Source organism: Beta vulgaris, chromosome 9 (assembly GCF_026745355.1).
Source record: "Beta vulgaris subsp. vulgaris cultivar EL10 chromosome 9, EL10.2, whole genome shotgun sequence".
Classification (NCBI taxonomy): domain Eukaryota; kingdom Viridiplantae; phylum Streptophyta; class Magnoliopsida; order Caryophyllales; family Amaranthaceae; genus Beta; species Beta vulgaris.
Window position 1 is genome coordinate 15,105,654 of NC_079210.1, and position 5,989 is coordinate 15,111,642.

Sequence of the window (5,989 nt, forward strand, 5' to 3'; positions counted from 1 at the left end):
GAAACTTCAGGAAGCTTTCGGAACAACATTGAAATTTAGTACGGCATTTCATCCTGCTACCGATGGTCAAACTGAACGTACAATTCAGGTATTGGAAGATATGTTGCGAGCTTGTATTTTGGAATTCCAAGGGTCTTGGGAAGATTATTTAGCTTTAATAGAATTCTCTTACAACAACAGTCATCAAGCCACAATAGGAATGGCTCCATATGAAGCCTGTATGGTCGAAAGTGCCGAACGCCGATTTGTTGGGAAGATTTGAGGAATAGAGTACCGGTAGGACCAGAATTGGTTCAAGAGACTATGGATCAAATTCGAATAATCCGGGAAAAGATGAAAATCGCTCAGGATCGTCAGAAGAAATATGCAGACATAAGAAGGAGGAAACTGGAATTTGAAGTCGGAGATAAAGTTTTCCTTAAAGTTTCCCCTACCAAAGGAGTAAAGTGATTCGGTATTCGAGGCAAACTTAGTCCGAAGTTCATTGGACCTTATGAAATCTTGAAAAGAGTTGGCGAGGTAGCTTACGAAATTGCGTTACCTACTGAACTGTCTCGCATCCATAATGTGTTCCATGTATCACACTTCGGAAATATAGTGCACGATCCTTCCCATGTGTTATCTCATGAACCATTGCAACTTGATGAAACTCTTAGTTATGAAGAAAGACCTATCAGAATATTGGACCGACGCGAAAAGGTTCTACGGAATCAAGTCATACCATTAGTTAAGGTATTGTGGTCCAGTCAAATTCGGAGGAGGCTACTTGGGAAAAAGAGACTGATATGAAGCACCGCTATCCGCAACTTTTCTAAGGTACGGTTTAAGTTTCGGGACGAAACTTCTTAAGGGGGAACTGTAACAGCCGGTAAATAATAAAGGATTATTATATGATTAAGTAACTTAAATTGTGAATTTTAACGTGATCGTACGTAGGAAATACGTATGATGAGTTGTGTGAAAAATAATGTGTGTTTGTGTGTAATTAGTACTTAGAAGAATTATATATAAAAATAATAATATTATCTCGTTACATGGGAACATTTAGTATCGATATATTATTTTAATAAGTTAAGTTATGGAAATTGAAAACTAGTGGAAATAGGAAAATCATGTTTCAACTATTAGGCAAATTGAGGGTTGTGTTTAAAAGAATGGACTTTGGAGTTCTTTAATATAGATGGGTTGATATAAATTAAGGAGTATAGTTATGGATGTTTTGAGTAAAATAGTCATCTTGGGGAAGGTTAGATCACTAGTAAGCAAATCAATATAAAAAAATTAGGCTTAGGATAGTACAAAAGAAGATCAGAAATTCCTGCAGAAGACCAAGTAGGAACAAAGACCTCATTTGGCTTATTAAAGAAGAGATCACGAGATATAAAACATACCCAGACTTGGTTCACATGCATACCAACACCTCATAAAAATTTGAGTACATTACCACAACAAAAGCTTGCTGCCCAGAACACACCATTCTTACCTCTCTCACTCGCCAGCTCCTGCGAGATTGTAGAGCTTGGTTCTTCCTTCGTTTTCTTCAATTTTTCTCTATAAAAAACTTGCATGCAAAGCTTGATTCATATTCTAAACACATAGGTGCATACTGGGAAGGTAAAAGTTCGAGCTTTAAGAGTCGGGAAGTTCAAGAAGCAAGGCCATCTTCTTCAATCAAGGAAACAGTAAGTATAGTGAATGTTTAGGTTGAATTAAGGTACTTCCTTGAGGTATTTTCTTATGAAATTTGGTGTGAATGTTCTTTTATGTCTTAGGATCAAAAAGAATCAAGAATCCAGTCTTGAGGAGCAGTAGAAGTCGAGTTACACCATTTACAAATTAAGGTATGCAGATTCAATGCCTTTTTGGAGATTAAAAATGATGGAAGTTGTTAGATTTGTTTTAGAACGAAATTAAGGCTGAATTTTTGTTGGAATGGCTATTGGATTTTATATTTTGATGTTATACAAGTTTAAACCCTTGCATGTTGGTACAACAAATGAAAAAGGACTCCTTTTCTTACCTTAGGAAGAATAGTATGTGGATTTTACTTGTTTTGGTTAAGAATGGCGATTTTTGGTATTATGGATGGATTTTCGGTAAGTAGGCAGTAGGTTGGATGATATTAGGTGATCATATAAGTGTGTGTTAATAGCTAAGAACATCATTTAGGATGAAGGTTAAGTTTTATACTAAAAAGTGTGGTTAAAGGCATGTTTTACTATGTGATTTTTACTTGGAAATGTGATCAATGTTGGAAAAGGATTTCATTGAACTTATTATTAGTTATTCTTGATAAAGAAACATGGAGTTCATGATATACTTGGATAAGAATCTTCTACATCATTTCAGATTCCATTAGAGGTTCCGAAAACTATTTACAAACTACGTTTTAAAAATGAACTATATCGGGTTGCCTATAATCTTTTTAAGGAAAACATTTTCAATGATATATAGATGTATTTACAGTAGCTTAAACATAAATGTTTCACTTATATTACTCAATCAAAATCGATGATCAAATTCTATTCAAAGTATTCTTTGTATGAGGTCCGAAATCACCCTTTTTCGCACATCAAAACCTAGATTATTCTTATGATTAGTTAGATCGATTGTGTGGATTCTTTAAAACTATTTTTGGCATTCCTAAAATCATGTAGCTACTGTCCTAAGTCCATTAATCCATCCTTAACCAAACCTTAAATCATTTTTATAAGCTTAACTTTTAGTATAACTTCTTACAAACCGTTTTAGTAAGTGTATTCGTTATTAAAGAATGAGAATTCGTTTTTGCGTAGTGAAGAGGAATGTGTGTATCATGTGAAAGGACATGTCCTATAAAAGCTTGCAAGCGAGAAAATAGTAGGAGTTTAAACTCCGAATTGTGTGGAGGTTGTATTCTAATACACCTCATTGTGATATCTTCTTCCTACGCCCTCAAGCTAAACGTTTTCAAAATTGTGTTGGTATGTGGACGTTTGCTATAAACTTGTGAACATTTCGAATGTGTATTCTTACGAGGAAGGTTTATTCTCTTGACATATTGATTTGTAAATTACCTTGGAGTGTGATCACTCCTTGTTTTCAGCCACCATAAATCTATTTCTGGATTGATTTGCATACCAGTGTAAACTGATTTTTATTTGTTCTATGAACCTGTCCTGGTGGGGGCAGACTCTTGTGCAGGGAAAAGCAAGCTAAGGTAGTCCGAGGGATGAGCTGTAGTGAAGTCATGTCTCAACTGTCATAGTGGATGCAAGCTTGAACATGATCATATTTTGCAACTTACTTCTGCTCATGAACACTGTTTAACTTTATTTTATAACTTTCTTTTGGGTCTGTAATAACTAACTTAATTTCATATGTGATGAATGTTTATTTTAAGATTAGCTCGTAGAGTCAATTCAACCATATTAATGGGTTGACTCCAGCAGGTGACAGCCTCCGTAACGTTTGATTATGATTTTGCTTCCGCTATTGCTAGAAGTATAGTTTTTAATTAATATTTAACATAAGCTAGGACGGGGGCTGTTACAAGTGGTATCCGAGCCAAGGTTTTCTTAATTTTAAAGAAAAATGAAAATGTGATTTTGATACTTATCTTCATATAGGTATTCAATTGTTTTAAACATAAATGTTTTAAATGATTGATTGATCATGTTCAAGGAAGCTAAGAAATGCTATGATGGTAAGAGTAACATGCTCAGTAGGGCAAATAATGTGTGTAGATTATGTGTGTGATACTTATGTGTATTATCTAAGTTATGTGTTATGTATGTGCAACTAGATGTCTACAATGGAAGTGGTAATGGTAATGGGTCAAGAGTAATATGGAGAAACAACGCATATTGGGTGATTGGTAGTGATGGAAATCGAAGGTACCAGGAGGAACCAGATGTTAAGAGGAATGAAGGAGAGGATCCGTTGGTATTTGCTAGAGAAAAACTCAATGTCATAGAAGAGTATAACCAGTTATATGGGAGTGGAAACCATAACCCTTTCACTCGACCTGCTATTCAAGCATACACCCTCATCAAGACCTTACCACATTTTCATCCCTGGGTGTTGTTCCGTTGGACCTACTGGAAATTGCTAGTTTTGTTTATGGCAACACCATCTTTGTTGAATTTGAATGAGAGTGTTATAGATAATATTGATAAGAATTTGATCAGGTGGGAAGGAACACCGGAGGAGGTGTTAGAGGAGATGGAACGGGCTAAGCAGCAGCGAGTTTGCAAGATATGTGGTCGGATGCTCAGTACTGGATAGATATGTACAACAGAATAGCCACAGTAGAATACCAAAGAAGAAGAGGGGGAAGAGTTCCTACACCCCTAACTCTGCTGCTAGTATGGTACCACCTCAACCTCAAAGATCTGGAGATTCCGCTACAAGTATGGCTCCTCCCAGTCACGTAATTCGAGAGGATCAAGTGATGATTCAGGAGGACCCTCGGGTGCCAGGAGTAGTATTTCGAGGAAGTAACTCATGGATGAGTGACCCCGACTACATTCCCGAAACCCCATCCTCCAGTAGCGAAGACAGTGGATACGCATATGATCCATATAACATTCTTTAGGAGGAATTAGCATAGTGATGATGTGGAAGGAAGTGGTAGTAGCCTTAGTTTTTATTGTATGTGTAAAAGAATTGTCAGGATGAGATGATCGACTCTAGGCAATGGAACTATTGTATTGTATTGTGAAGTTAAGATGTTCAAGTTATAATATATTTTGAATGATCTGTGATATGAATATATGTGCTTATACATGTAAAGTGGGGAAAATTGCAATCCTTTTTGGGAATAAGTGTTTAGTAGCTTATATGTAATAATTTGGAAATTTTGGGGATTACTAAGAATATTCAGTTATCATTTTATAGGTTATGGCACATATCAACGTGACCAATGAGATCCAGCAGAATGTGGAAAACAATGAACCACAGGAACAGCTGGAAAATTCTCAAGCCGAACAGATACGTCAGCTAAGGGAAATGAATACCCGATTGCTGGCAATCCTGGAAAAGCAGGAACAAAATAGGGATAATGAGGAAGGGAAGTTCTATAAGAGGCTTGCTGCTCATAAGCCACGGGGCTATGACGGCGAAGCGGATCCGGTAAAATTTGAAGACTGGATTGCATATATGGAAAAGCTGCTGGATGTGGTAAACTGTCCAGAGAACTTGAGGGTAAAGCTGGCATCCTTTTACCTGGAAGGCCCTGCGGATATGTGGTGGGGTACAGTTAAGAAAACCTCCACCCAAGCCATTTACACCTGGGAAATGTTCGTGGAAAAGTTGAGGAATAAGTTCTTTCCTCCAGCACTGAGAAGGAAAAAAGAGAATGAATTCTTGTTTTTGAGGCAAGGGCAGATGACGGAAGTAGAATATGCTGCCAAATTTATGGAACTCGCGCGGTTCGCTCCAGACTTTACTAGCAACGAAAGGGTAAAATCCATGCGATTTTTTGAGGGGTTAAATTTGAAGTACCAGAAAAGAATAGGGGTCTATAACAGCTTTGAGGATTTGTATGATCGAGCCTTAGAACATGAACGGATTGAGCAAAAGGATGAAAACTCGAAAAGAAAGAAGAAGGGGAACGAAAAATCTGGAGCAGAGAGTAGCAAGAAAATTAAGACGGATCCAGCCGGAACGTCCATGGCCTTAGTCCCTGCTAAAATAGGGGGAGGGGGAAAGAAGGAGTGGAAGTGTCGGCGTTGTGGAAAAGATCACTATGGGAAAAACTGTGAGGGGCAAAGCATTTGTTTCAAATGCATGAAGACGGGGCATAGAATCAAGGAGTGTCCCGTTTTAAATCAATCAGGAAATGCTAAAGGTAATCAGCGACCTGGTGAGGTGTTGCTGCTGAAAGCGGCTGGTGAATCGAGCTCGGGTCGTAACCAAAAAGGAGTATCGAAAGCGCCTGGGAGAGCATTTGCCCTTAAGTCTGAGCCATCTGAGGAGCCAGAGATTATAGAGCAGAAAGGTAATGTAA

General features: G+C 37.6%; 1 long non-coding RNA gene across 1 annotated transcript; it reads left to right on the plus strand.

Annotated features, from left to right (window-relative positions):
- Positions 1-1,246: 1,246 nt before the first annotated feature.
- Positions 1,247-3,408, plus strand: LOC125493245 (uncharacterized). The gene is made up of 3 exons (XR_007269752.2): positions 1,247-1,682; positions 1,773-1,841; positions 3,172-3,408. It is a non-coding gene; the product is annotated as an uncharacterized LOC125493245 (long non-coding RNA).
- Positions 3,409-5,989: the final 2,581 nt, after the last annotated feature.